The sequence below is a fragment of the Amblyomma maculatum genome, chromosome 3 (assembly GCF_055883805.1).
Source record: "Amblyomma maculatum isolate TAMU_Amacu chromosome 3, ASM5588380v1, whole genome shotgun sequence".
Taxonomy (NCBI): Eukaryota; Metazoa; Arthropoda; class Arachnida; order Ixodida; family Ixodidae; genus Amblyomma; species Amblyomma maculatum.
This window is the reverse complement of record NC_139346.1, coordinates 104,415,290-104,430,084: the sequence shown is the minus strand read 5'-3', so window position 1 is coordinate 104,430,084 and position 14,795 is coordinate 104,415,290. Positions and strand designations below refer to the sequence as shown.

Genomic DNA, 14,795 nt, shown 5'->3' with positions numbered 1-14,795 from the left:
AAGCTGTCTTGCTTCGCCTTCATCGTCATGAGTGTTCCTTGCCCAAACCTCGGGGCTCATTCACTCTAGGTTTCAGATGTAGCATCTCGTGATGTGGAATGTGTGTGCTTGTTCTTCTTTTTTTTTTTTTTTTTTTTTTTCACCTGAGTTTGGGGGAGGCGTGTCGGCTTTAATCGTGTAAATACGGCATTGATCTCAGTGCCAAGTTCGGGGTGCACCTATTATGTGCGGAAAAAAAAAAATATTTCGTACCCAAACTCGGGGTGCGCCTAATGTGAGTAAATATTTTATTTCATGTGCTGCGTCACCTAACTGACATTTGTTTTTTTATGTCCTCTCACCCCCTTCCCATTTTTTCTAATTTGGGTTTTAGTATGAATTCATTTGGGCTCTTTTGGTCCAAATCTTTTAACTTGTACAGTCAACGACCGATAATCCGGACTCCACGGGGTATGTAAACGAGTCCGAAATATTGAATGTCCGAAAAAACGAATGAAGCAAAACATACCTTTTTATTTACATTTTAGGGCGCCTGTTTCGGGAAGAATTTGCTACACGCACTTCCGCTTACTTGCAACCAAATCTGTCTATGTCCACTAGTGTCATGCTGTCGCTGTACGCTGATGCGAGGACTGCAAAAGCTCGAGTCAGATCTGCGTGCAAGGGCTCCACAGCACACAGTAGTTTGCAACCAGTGTGTTACTCACTGCACCATTTTCACCGCACATTTTTTTTAAGGCGAGGTCGAACCGCTTTTTGAAATTCCTAAGACAACCGTCGCTGAACTGAAATCCTTCAATGCCAAGCCGCAGTGCATGGGTCTCAGCCTTATGCTTCAAAAGGTGGCCAGAAACAGGAACACGCTGGGCGACAGTAGCGTTAAGCCAAATGTTCAATACTTCTTCCAACTTTTGGATAAAGGCCTTGTCGTAGCCTTTTCTGTTCAGCTGTTGATGTCTTCTCAGTGGCCTCAAGAATCTTGGACCTATTCTTCATAGAGTCCGATATTGTTTGCTTAGAGACGCTGAACTCACGGGCAACTTCGACTTTTGTACGGCCGCTCAGCACTTGCTGTATAATGGCTGCTTTCTTCGCCATTGTCAGCGTCGTGTATTTCCCACGTTTCGCCGTCGTCGGCACGGACCGCGCAAACTGCACACGGTAAGGTTGCCTTTTGCATTGGCATAATGGCTTTTTCTTTTTTCAGAAGAGATACTTGCAGTTGTATAATGTTTACCAAATAATCAATCCCATAGCTTTTAGTTGTATGCAAACCTAGCTAAGTGAAAATTTCCAGCTGCAAATCTGCTAATATTTGCTCGCTTTGGTTGGTTCCAATAGGAACCTTGCTCTGGTTTTCTACTGGGTCAATAAGTTGACTGCAGCAGGAATGCTGCTGTACTCGACTAACATGGTCCCAGTCCCAGTACAGCAAGTCGACTTGCTGTACTGGACCAGGTAGCCCAAGCAGAAGGGCTTGCAGTGTGCTGGCCTGATTCCAGCAGAGGCTTGTCGGTCCCAGCTTGCTGGTTCTGGACTGGGATTTACTCCAGGCTACAACAGAAAGCTTTTCGCTCTTCAGACTGGAGAATTTTCCCCATTGTTTCGATGGAAATTATGAGCTTGAGTACGACATTTTAAGCTAAATCTCTTGGATTATTCCTGCTATTAACTGTATAATGAGCTCGAAAATTTGATGATAATGCTTTGCTCATTAACTGCTCCTCTGACACCTTTAATTGTGCATCTAGAAATTGTTACTTCAGCACTTGAAAGTATGGTTTCACAAAGGTAGGGAACTAATGTTCATTGTACCTAAGGTTTATTTTAAAAAATAGAAGTTATTTTAATGTTTTGATGCTGCTAAGGAATGCTACGGGATAAAGGCAAAGCTACTGGTTCCAACAGCTGTTAGTCCTAGCAAAGTTGGCTATGGACTAAAAGACCAACTTTGCTGAGATTAACTCAGAACCAGAAGGAATTTTCACCTGGGATTACCATAAACAGTGATCCCTAAGCAGCAGAATCTGCAGCATCAAATGGGGGATGCTTAGACTAGTAATTCAGTCAATGGCTTCAAACATACCTTGCAATTTGCACCAAACTTCATTTCTCCAAATGCTAATTTCAACATGTTTTCTTCATGCAGGATGGTCGTTCACAAATTCTGGAGGTGTCAGCACCACAAGCGGAACAAAACATCTGGAAAAAGAAACACCAACTGCCCTGCTAAAATTGACATAAAGGATAAAAATATCACTGCTAGCACGAAGAGGACTGACCCTTATATATAAAGACAGTCTTCCCTCCCTGCAGTGGTCAGAGTAGTGGGCAAGCATAATCACAGCACAGACTCAGCAGATACATTAAGGATGCTCCGTGCTAGACCAGCCACAAAGGAAACTTTTGAGAGGTATTTTGAAGATGACCTGACGCCAGTACGTGCCATAAAACACCATGAAGATGTGCTGGTGCAAAATGACAACAGCCATGTTTTATTGGCAAATGCAGCTGTTAATCCACTACGGAGGACTTTACTTGTGGCACAACCAGTGGAGAGCTGCCAAGTTTGGACCACTAGGTAATCCCTTACCAAAGATGCAAGAAAAAATAGCACAGTAGGCAGCTCAAGGTAAGGCAACCCACATAAAAATTTTGTGCATAACAATATTTAAAGTGCTTTGTCTATCATTACTACCTGATGAGGAACATTACTACTTGATGAGGAACTTGCTTTAAATGTATTGACATGGTTTGTTCTCTGTACTGAAAAAAACTTATGTCAGTAATGATTCCGTTCTACTTCTCACTACCCTCCCTTCGATGTGAGCTTAAAGGGGCACCGTGACGAGCATAAGGCCGCTAATTCCAGCCAAATTCTAGGTGCTTTGCACCGTGCTGATGTCAGTAAAAAAAGAATTACAAAAATCGATGCACGGAAACCAGAGTTATTCGGTTTATAAAATTCTAAATGCAAGAGAAAAAAAAAAGCGCGTCGGAGCTGGTGTGAGAGGGAGTCTCTCTCCCATTTCGCTCGCCCAGCGCTCGATTGGGGCGCAACCTATCAGAAACGCAGCTTCCTGGTGACGTATCGGAAGCTATCGACAGTGGTTGCCTGTCCGCTTCATTCTGTAGCCGTGCTTTTTGGAAGCGTCGTTACCATGGTAACAGCAACCACGTGTGCTGTATGACTGACGGCGAGCAGACGCTTCACTCTGCTTGTCCGCCGCCACGCTAAGACCACGAGGGTCACGCAGAAAAATGAGTTTTGCTGACTTGAGCAGTATTGAACGCGAACTCCTACGTCGAAGTGAGGACCTCAGCGTTGTTCCTTACGCTGACACGCCAAAGGAGGACGCGACACGAACAAGATCACAAAGCTGCGCCGACGTCGCGGAAGATCAGGCATCGCCGCCTGAAGACCCTGAGCTCGATGATGGCACGGATTGGTAAATACCGAATGACAGTTCATTTCTTTATTTTTAGAAGTGTTCGACACTCGTGCGGTTCTTCCCACTGCAGGTGTCGATGCGGCCGGTGCGTCGCGATGCCAACGGCGGCAGAATGGCTTTGCTGCCGGGACATGCCGCAATGCACTGACCTCGATGCGGCATGCATAACCGAGGATGAATATTTTTTCACCCTTTGCCTGGATGTACACGTGCTATGCGTCGCGTACTGCGAGCTCATAGAGAGAAATGAAGAGCCTGAAATGGACATTCACAAGTAGGTCTTTGTGCTTTGTTGTGTGTGTGTGTGTGTGTGGCATGCGCCGTCAGCGAGCGTGAGCTCGATTTTTTATTTTTTTTTCAAAATGCAATTAGCATACTTCATTTCTTTTTTTTTTTTCTTCACGCGAGGACATAATTGAGGTAAATGCTGTTAGCGGCACCAAGTCGTTCCCCGTTTCGTCGTAACACGCAGAAAAATGTCAATACTGCATTGCAGCAAAATATGTATGTACACCTTTGCGCAAAAGTGGAGAGACCAACCACACATTTTGACAAAACTGTACACCAGCTTTTTATGCAGGTGTAGCGGTGATTTCTAAGTTATGCATAGGGTGGCCTAACTAATATGCTTGCCATCTTGCCCAAGCATATTTGTCAGGTGCATCTTTTTATACCGAAAAATAATAATTCTAAGGGGTAGCATGGTCTCTTCACTTTTGCGCAGGGGTGTACGTTCAGCAATTACGGGAATAAAATAGCACAGTGAATATTAGCAATTCCATGCACTGCCGATATTGCAATAAAAAAAAAACCATCTGCATGCATAAGGTTAACAATTTAATTTGTTCGCTAAAGCAGCGGAATTCCGCGTTGTAGATGACTGCTCGCGCTCGCAATATTTTATGCAGTGAAACAAACACAATAGCACTGGGGATTTTCAAATGTTTTTACTCTTTATCACACGAACCTTACATCCATGTTACACAGCGAAAGAATGCACACAAATGCAATTTTATTCATTACAGAAAATACAGGTACACAGCATACCGGTAGTTTACAAGATGGATGTGGGGCCGTCTCGGCCAAGGACATCGAAAAGCGATCCCATTCTGTGCTGTGTGCATGATAAGGAAAATATTTCCGTCAGAAAATTATCAAGGTTTTAAATACCCGGAATTGTGAGCAAATTCTATTTCTGTCGAGATACCCCCTTGCCCATCAGAAATTTTAGCTGCAGCCCTTTTATATGGGAGCAGAAAACAGTGCTGAAAATTGAGGACAGAAAGTCACGCGGACAGGCACTTGACCAACAGCATCACTATATTAAAGTGCTCGGGCAGGTGCATGCCTGCGTCACTTCATTTAAATCTTTGTTTCTCGGCGCTGTTTTTTACTCATAGTTTGGTTTGGTTTGTGGGGTTTAGCATCCCAAAGCAACTCAGGCTATGAGAGATGCTTTTACTCATAGTTAATTACTAACTACCAATAAATCTATGAATAGCACCCCGAGGATTCCGTCTTGGTTTGGTTTAGAGGGCTCAACGTGTGGGTGTCTTGCTTTTTGCCTCTATCGAAAAGCAGCCTTTGTGATTTTTCTGTACAAGTAATACTCTTTTTTCGGGTTTGTGGGTATGTATTAGAAGATAGCGTGAAACATATTGATGCAGGGAGATGCACAAATGATAGAATGCTCTACACTGGCATGTTGACAAAGCAATGAGATAGACGCACACTATGACAAGTTCATAGAGTAAGCTCAGATGAAAAAAGGGCCCTATGTAGAGGAAATCTGCCCAAGTAATGGTTTTGCTTGGATGAGTTGGTACATGTTCGAGGAATTAAGTAATATGTTGTGTGTTAATCTTGCTGTCGAATCAACATGCTAGTCACACACTATTTAAAGATGTGCTTCTAATACTTCTGAACCTCAAAGCTAAAACTTCTGGACGTGAAAACATGCCAAGCATGTTTCTTTGTAGATGTGCTTAATCATTTGCCAAGTTCTTTGTCATCGTCTTCCATACGTTTTTGTTGGTAGCGAAAGCATCAGGTTAACGAAAGGTGGCCTGGGTCATTCCGATTTTAAGCAAGGTGGTTGTTTTGTGTTAAACTATTGTCACATACCATTACTTTCATTGCAAACTTATAGAACATATTGCCACTTGTATTCATGGGTTCCTAGAGCACAGTTCAGTTATGTCAAATTGCTGACATGGTTTCCAGAAAGGATCCTCTACAGCATCTGAACTGGAACTTGTGTGCTGCTGCTTTGCCTCATTCTTCGAAATTAACAGCCACATTGATACACTCTTTCTTAGATTAAAGCAAATCATTTGATGTACTAATAACAGGCAAATATCTGAATTAACACGGATTTATCTCCCACGGATGTTTATGTCTGGGATAAGTGACTAGGAAAGTAACTGATAGCAGTTCATTGCTCTCAGCGGGCAACAATCTGAATCTTTTACTATCAAGCCTGGTTTGCCCCATTACTGTTTGTTTCACAGTGTCCACTGTAAAGCTAGCGAAGAATAGCAAGGCCACTAGGGGGTTTGCACTAAGGTACACACACTGGACAGTTCTGAACTCCATCTTAATTTAGGGTACACGCATTAAAGTCCCTTTCTGACTACCTTTCAAGAGTTTAGTCTTACGGTGCCTGCACTTGACCCATCCTCAACATTTAGTGCCGAAACCGAGCAATGGTTGGCGAACCGAACCTTCTAAAGGCATCGAGCATGGCTTCCCCATTGAGAGGCTCACATAAAGGGAGACAGCTCGAAAGGTGCACAGCACCCAATTTATCAATGAAGCAAGTGCTCTGTGATATTTGGTACCCCAACACTTATCCAACTAACGTGCCTCTATGAGCACCTGAAGGCAAATAATGATGAGTGAAGGATTAACGATGAGCTCAAACCACACATCACAAGACACATTCATCTTTTCAATATCTAGTATTAGGCTTCCTGAAAGCATGCTCAGACACGAAATGGTTCAGCCTACAAGTAGCCTCAATAATTTTTGACACCACCTGGCTTTCTTGGCCCTTTCATTATCTCCATATAAATCTTCCAAAAGCTGGTCATGTGGAGTCGCATCAAATTGCAACCTCCCTGAAAACAATGTCATGAATGGGTATGGCAGCTGCTGAAAATGAAAGTACTTGCAATTCTGCATTACAGTGGTGGTGAAAGCAAACTACCTAGCATAACGAAACTATACGTTTTTTGTCATGCAAGCCCAATAGTATATGTTGCACCTGGCTGCATGATGACCACTCCCAGAGAAGCACACCTGCTTATCACAGAGTCCCATGTGGTCCCTCATAAGAGAATGAGAATGAAGATCCTCAGACCACTGGTATGTGAAAGGTTGCTTAACCACATATCCAGCATAGCTGCATACACTACACATGCTACATCAAATGTAAAGATGCTTGAAATAATGCAAGCTTACAACAAGTTAAGCAACAGTGTAGTCTACACTTCCATTCTGTGATACTAAATAACAAGTTAGGCTAGGCCTTGATTCATTAAATTTCACAGCTTGCACTTGCAACTATCATACCAATTTAATAACACCACATTTAGCACAAACAAGCCTGTATAAGTTTTCTCTTTCTCTCACATCATTCCTGACTGGAATTGTCAACACAGGCCTTGCTATCCTTCCCTAGACTAGTGCTTCAGTTGCTGAATTGTTCCACACCTTGTAATTCACGGCGACTTTTCAATATTCTGAGTTGCAAGCTCCTTGCTTGTGTCAGGAGTGTTGTATGCTGAAAATTGCCACATAATACTATTTTCTTTTTGTGTGTTACACTCAAAGCGTTTTGTAAATTACATTGAAAAGTCTGTATGTTCTGTACATGTTGTGGTTTGCTCTCTAAATTTTGTATACTTTTCCTACTTTTTTCCACTGCTGTATAAAGTCTTAAAAAAAATGCTTCCATGAGAACAGTATCAAGGTTTCAAACACTCGGACTTGTCAACAAAGCCGAATGGACCATCCTTTCCCGTATAAGATCCTCACCTGCCTAAAACAGAGGTTTAAATGTTTTTTGATTTTGATTTTGCAGTGAAAAACACTGCTGAGAAACACGGATGGAAGGAAGGAACGTGGGGAGGGACCGGCAGAGCATATGAGGAAAGGAAAGTCTGTCCATGTCACTCCAAAGCAGCGGGCTTGTACTAGTGTGGTGGTTTGCTGCCTCGGGAGTCGACAGCAAAATGAAGTCGTCACATTCTTGCAGTTTGTTATGGGAACAGGCAATGACGACACGGAGACGCTTTCTTGAAAACAAAAGAATGAAGCTATATTGAAATTTTTGTATTATATAGGGGAATGGTCAACAAGGTACAGCACACAGATCTTCTGTCTTTCAGTTCGCAGAGAAAAGTAAATGTGATCCTCAGGCCAGCCTCTCTGTCTTGGCGGGCGAGTTCCCCTTTATGTCTACACTCCCAGGCGCCAGACCACGAGGTAGAAGCAGAGAGGTTGGTCGCGAAGCAGCATCTTACTACTGCTGGCCTCCCACACCGCACCATGCACAGGAGGAGATAACACCCCCCTCACACACACAACACAAAATGAGGGGAGGAGGGATAGGGGCATATTTGTTGATCACTGCACACACACAAACTTTCATCCTCCTAGAAAAGCAAACACAACAAAGATATAGAAGGTGAACCGGCCATTGCACAGTGGTTCCTTTGGGCGCCTTCACAACGCAAGCTCTAATGTTGCCGTCTCTTCCTGTGATCACTTCCAGCTACCCTGGCAGTCTTCCGCATTTTTCGAGGTGTCTTTTTGTGGTGAATTCGAACCAGGTCACCGACGGAGGTCTTTGTAGTGTGCTGGCTCTGACGGTTAGCCAACCTAAGAGATAAGAGATATTCTTTATGCTAATGCCTCCAAAACTGCTCAAGCAGTCGTTGGTGATGCCCCCACTTTAGTGTCGAAGCTTGGGTTGACAAGATGACACATCAGGATATGATGATGGTAACGATGTATGTAAATCTCTCTTCAATCAGAAAGCGGGCTGGCGCAAGAACACAGAGTTCTGGCGCTGCATAAACATGGGTCGGGGCGGGAGTTCACAATGCTTTCGACCTCCTGTAGAACAGTTGTAAGTTCTTCGAAGGTGAGTCTTGCATGACTTAGAATTTTATGCAGACAAACCTCTACAGTTCTCACCATCCTCTCCCAGAATTCGCCCCACCATGCTGCTCTGTTGACAATGAATTTGCACTTAATGTTCGACTTAATTCTTGTCTTGGCACAGTGGTCGTGCAACTTTCCATCAAATAAAGTCAACTTTAAAAGTGAACTTTGAGGGTGTCCCAAGCGTCGTCGTGGAAATTTCGTAAATGACCGACATGAATAATGAGCTCCTGAAGAAGTGGCTGGGAGGGAGAAGGATGGGATGCTTGGCCTCTTCATTCTCATCGGAAAAATGCAACTTGCCACCAACTCTGAGTAGCCCCTCTTTGTCTAGAATGGGCTGTAGTTTCCGGATGTTCGATTGAAAACCCACTGACAGTCCTTGGCAACCGTTCGTGTCCTCTATTTATAGGTAGGCGCACGTCTTGTATGCTTGCTGGCTGGCATAGCAGCTATACACTCTGCGGTTTAAGTACAGGAGGAACACATTGTGGCACTGTTTGTCAGTCAATAAAGGTCTACTAGCTCTGACATTTAGACTTCCCACTTCTTGGCAATATCAGTAGCAATGAATCATCCCAGCCAATGTGTCGCTGCCATAATTCAAGTTTTGAAAGGGTACTTTGGCCTGTATGGTAAATGGCACTAGCATTCCGAGAGGTTCAAATATACTGGCGATTGTTTGCAGAATACTTCTTTTGCAGCTGTGCTCGCTCTTCAGAATGGTTGAAAGTGGCTTTGCGGCCACAGTAATTGTCTCTTTCAGGATTCCAAATAGGGCCAAAAGTCATCACAGTTTTATTTAAATCGTTCCGACCTTCTTGCGATGCGAAGATATCTTGCAAGCGCTTGGAGTTCGAAGACCACTTTTGCAAACTCATTTCGCAAGCTTCAAGAATATCTTTTACTTGAGCAAAAATCTCTGCCTCTTCCGTGTCATTGCCAACTAACAAACAGGTCATCGACGTAGAATTCTGCCAGAAGCGCAACTGTTTTTTGGTTAGAGGATTTAACAGCTTTGAGGTGATGTTGCAGAGTGGCATTCAGCAGGAAAGGGCTAGCTTTGGTGTCAAATGGCACCAGTTTCATATGCCATTCTTTGATTTCAGGGTCAGGTTCAGCATTTGAAGGGCCTTTGAATCAGAGAAAATGTGGAGTGTCTCAGTCTTCTTTTTTGACACTCATATGTAAAAATGCTTTCTCAATGTCACCTTTCAGGGTGATCTGATACAGTCGAATACAGATCAGCAGTTTGACTACATCAGTGAGAAGACAAGGCCCCTTCTCTATATTGTTACAGGAAATATTTCACAGTACGGCAGATGTCCACACCACTGAGGATAATCACAGCACAGCACTCGCACAGCAAAGCACTCGTCTGCGTCATCTTCTTCTGGGAGTCTGTCGCACTTCTTTTTCGTCAGCACGGCCAGCGAATACCGCTCAGTAACACTACCCCCCTCGGGAAAAGCACAGTCCCGGTGCGTTCTACGTTTGTGAAACAGAACGTGCATAATAGGGCTTCATGCGGGACACATGCACTATTTCAGAGGATGGCACTCTGGACGAGGATTTTGGAGGCACAGATTCAACTTCGTATGTGACGTCTGTCACGGGGCGCAAAACTCGGTAAGGGCCTGTGTAGCGGGGCAAAAGTTTTTCACCCAAGCCCACGCGACGGCACGGGAGCCACAGCAAGACGAGTGACCCAGGAGTGTAGTGGACATCAAGGTGGCGACTGTCGTACCGGAACTTTTGATAGTCTTGGGATGCAGAGCCTGGCATGAGCTATCCGGCGGGCATCATGAGCGCGGGCTACGGCATCAGTGGCGTAAGTACTGGTGGCGTCTGCCGCGGGTAGTGAGGTGTCAAAGGGCAGTAACGGGTGTCGGCCAAATAACAGATAAAATGGGGAGTATCCAGCGGTAGAATGTATGGATGAATTGTAGGCGAATGTCACAAAGGGTAGATGAACGTCCCAATCCCGGTGGTCGTCAGACACATACATGAACAGCATGTCTGTGAGGGTACGGTTTAGGCGTTCCATGAGGCCGTTGGTCTGGGGGTGATAGGCTGTGGTGAATTTGTGACGGACGGAGCACGAACGGAGAATTTCGTCAACCACTCGCGACAGGCAGCAGCAGCCACGGTCAGTTAGTAGTTCACGAGGGGCACCATGATGTAGAATCACGTTTTCTAGGAGGAAGTCAGCGACGTCTGTGGCGCAGCTGGTCGGGATGGCTCTGGTAATAGCATACTGCGTAGCATAATCGATGGCGACGGCGATCCATTTGTTCCCTGAGGCGGAAACTGGAAAGGGCCCAAGAAGGTCAACACCTACACGGGAGAACGGGTCAGTGGGTATGGGGATCGGCTGCAAATGGCCTGAAGGCAAAATTGTGGGCTTCTTTCGACGCTGACACAATTTACATGCGGCAATGTATTGCTGGACGGAGCGGTAGAGCCCCGGCCAGTAGAAGCGTCGGCGCAGGCTGTCGTATGTGCGAGAGACACCCAGGTGGCCAACCGTTGGAGCATCATGAAACTGGTCAAGGATGGTGGTACGCAGATGCTGAGGAACGACGAGCAAAAGGTCTGCGCCGTCTGGTCGCATATTGCGTCGGTATAGGGTGTTCTCGTGGAGTACATATAAGGCAAGAGATGGATCAGGTCGGTCGCAGGTCAGACGTAGGATAATGGAATGGAGCAAAGGATCTAAGTGTTGTTCGTCGGCAATGTTAGAAAAGGCCGACACAGACAAGACACATGTGTCATCGTCAGAATCGGTAGGACTAGGGGAGTCGACGGGATGACGGGACAAGCAGTCTGCATCTTGGTGAAGCCGGCCGGACTTGTACACGACGGAAAATGTATACTCTTGTAATCGAAGCGCCCAGCGCCCCAAACGGCCTGTAGGATCTTTGAGGGAGGAAAGCCAACACAAGGCATGATGGTCTGTTATAACAGTAAAATGCTGGCCAAACAAGTAAGGGCGGAATTTTGTAATAGCCCAAACGAGTGCCAGGCACTCTCGCTCTGTGATAGAGTAATTTTGTTTGGACGTAGATAAGAGGCGGCTGGCATACGCAATCATCCTTGTGTGGCCGTGTTGTCGCTGGGCAAGTATAGCTCCAATGCCATGGCCACTTGCGTCGGTGCGGAGTTCAGTATTGGCAGATGGGTTGAAATGGGCCAAGACGGGTGGAGTTGTGAGAGCAGCAATATGTTCGTTCAGGGAAGAAGCACCTTGCTCATGCAAGGATGCATCAAACACAAAGCGCAGCTTTGTTGTTCTTGAGTCGCTGCGCAAAACTGCATGGTGAAGCATGTAATAAACTTGAGAGGGGGACTCCTTGTCAGTAGTCACACGTTCGCAGTAACCCATCTGCATGTAGCTTCACATAATAAACTCGCACTCGGCTCCAAATTCCGGAGTAAGCTGAATTCTTTTCCTGAGACATTTGAGTTGCTTGTGCACTTGGAATCGGTTATCAGAAAGGGGTTTGCTGTTTTCTTTCCAAGGAAGGGCAACTTCATAGCAGCTGTTCTGCATTCTGATACTTCTTTCGAATTGATAAATGGTCGCTTCCATTTCCTCATCAAGCCCTCCAGTGTGTTCCATGATACTGATGCTTTCCAAGTCCCAGAACCCTTTTACTAGGTTTTCCGTGGTGTCAAGCTCCGTGCTTACCCTCAGGACACAGATGTTGGATGAAGTGTCAGCTGAGGTATGCAATGATATCGGGTCTTGAAGCATCATTCCTCCCAGACCATGTCACTGCTGCAGTCTGCAGTGCAGACGTAGCCAGTAAAGACAACTGCTTCTTTTCATTTCCCTGTCAGATTTGCTTGTTGTCTTGACAGAGGTCGGTTCCAGTCTTTTCACGACTCCCCATTTCTACAATCATGTAAGTCAGACGTCAGAAAAGTCTAAGACCTGTGGCAGATGTGGCGGCCTCGCTGCTCGGGGTGTCACTCTCGGAATGCAATGAGCCCAGATGGTTAGCCTGTTGATCTTACGACAGTGTCAGCAGGTAGAGCTTTAAAAAAAATGTCGATCATCATTATAGAATATATGGTTGAGCTCACATTCAGTCCCTTCAGCCTGTGCACATGGCACTGAACATGATCGAGTGTTGATCAGTGCTGTGTTGTTGTTTCCTTCCTGTGTCTGTGTTTTGAAGTGCGCTATTTTGCTTTCCAAGATGATCGAGTAGCTTCCTTAGGCCTCTCATGTCGTCCGATGATGCAATAGATGGTAGCACTCGAAGCTGGGCCAGGCTCTCCCGGATGATCTTTCGGGTGTAGACAGGTAGACAACAGAACTGGTCAGTTGTAAAGCATCGTCTTTCTCCCGCTCGGCTCCCACACCACACTGCACACAGGAGGAGGTAATACCCCCCTCACACACACAAAGCCAAATTGGGGGGGGGAGGGGGGGGGCATACTTGTTGATCACTGCACATGCGCAAACTTTCTTCCCAAAAGAAAAGAAAACACAGAAAACACAACACAGCTCGCTGAAATGCGGAGTAGTGAGATGGTGGACCGAAGCCGTCACATCACTGCGCACAACACTCAGGCAACAACCACTGCTTTTGAACACTAACATTATCACACGTCACTAACGCCACCACGTGCACACCACCACGCACACACCACGTCGTCTTCAGCACACCTGCCGCTGCAGCAGCGCCACTAGCACCACACTTCCCCTGTCGTCCAGAAAGTTGTATGCGCAGGTTTGGGTGCACATAACTTGAACAGTCGTCAATCAGTTCACACATCACAACACGAGCACTAGCGAATCACAAACGAAAATAGTCACCAAGCCGACGCGGTTACCATGCACACATCAGAAGGGAACAACTTCATACTCGTGTACGAGACTGGGTGGAGCAGTCCGCTATGTGCTTGTAGCAGCACGATCCCAAGGTGTTTTGATGATGTGTCTGTGCCCAAGACAAACTCCTTTCTCAAATTAGGCGACATTAGTATGGGTTGTTTGAAAGAAGCGCCTTGAGTGTGTCAAAAACTTCTTGGTGTTCACTATGCCAGTTAAGCTCGTTGGGAGCTTCCTTCTTGGTCAACTAAGTCACAAGATGCAACACTTCCGCGTACTCCTGAATAAAGTTTCTTTAGTAGCCAGTGAGGCCTAGAAACGCTAGGATCTTTTTTTAGCTTGAGGTATTCTGACCACTTGGATCTTGTCCACAATGTCTTGAAAAGGTTGTAATATTCCAAGTCCTACAACGTGGCCTAGGAAACACGTGGTCGGAGAATCAACTTCGCTTATCTTAGGTTTAATTGTCAGCTTGGCATCTCGCACATTGCAAAACAACAGCTGGAGGGTCTGGACGCGTTCCTCCTAGATCTCGGTCGCCACCAAAACATTGTCGAAGTAATGGTGTACTTGGAGGACGCCTCCGATGACCTTCCTAATCAATTGGATAAAAGCCGCTGGGGCGGTCTTAATTCCGAACGGCACGAAGTTGAAGTGATATAGGCCAGACTCACAGGAGAACGCTGTGGCTTCTTTTGAATCCGGCGCTATTAGTGCCTGCCAGTATCCCTTTGCAAAATCAAACTTTGAGAAGTACTTGCACCGGGTCACCTGGGAAAACATTGTATCGGCACAAGGAATTGTTTCAGAGTCAGGAACGATATTCTTGTTTAGTTGTCGGAAATCAATGCATAAATGAATCATACAGTACTTCGTTTTTACGACAGCAATGGGCGAGTGATATGGTGACATTGTGTTCAATAATTCCCAGACGCAGGATATCCTGTGTCACTTTTTCAACAGCCTTCTTCAGGACTAACGGTATGGGAAACTGTTGAACTTGGATAGAATTAGTCATAAGGTTGATTCTAAACTGCATAGACCCCGTTTGGCCAGGTTGATCCCAGAAAATATCTTTGAATCTACATAAGATTCTTCTGGCTTCCTGTCACTGTTCGTCTGTAAAAGTTCAGCCGATATGCTGACGTCCCTTCAATCTTGAGTTTGATGCAGCATTGGATATGGAACATTCTCAGTGAATGTTTTTTCATCTTTCAGTTCATCATCATCCTCATTAGCCGTGGCAGCTGCTGATAACTGCAGAACGGCAGTTTTTCTAGGATGTGGAACATTTTCTCCGATGTCTTTTCCTTCATCCTCAGTAGCCATGA

The 14,795-nt window shown here is 45.4% G+C and overlaps 1 long non-coding RNA gene across 5 annotated transcripts in view; it reads left to right on the top strand.

Moving 5' to 3' along the window:
* Positions 1-14,795, top strand: part of LOC146195468 (uncharacterized) — a 122,046-nt gene that overhangs the window by 81,565 nt on the left and 25,686 nt on the right. For 3 of the 5 annotated variants that reach the window (XR_014706016.1, XR_014706019.1, XR_014706018.1), the window contains exon 3: positions 2,150-2,929. The exons of the other annotated variants lie outside the window; for them this stretch is intronic. This is a non-coding gene — a long non-coding RNA (uncharacterized LOC146195468). Of the gene's footprint in view, positions 1-2,149; positions 2,930-14,795 lie in introns of those variants that run through there. 5 annotated transcript variants of the gene reach the window in all.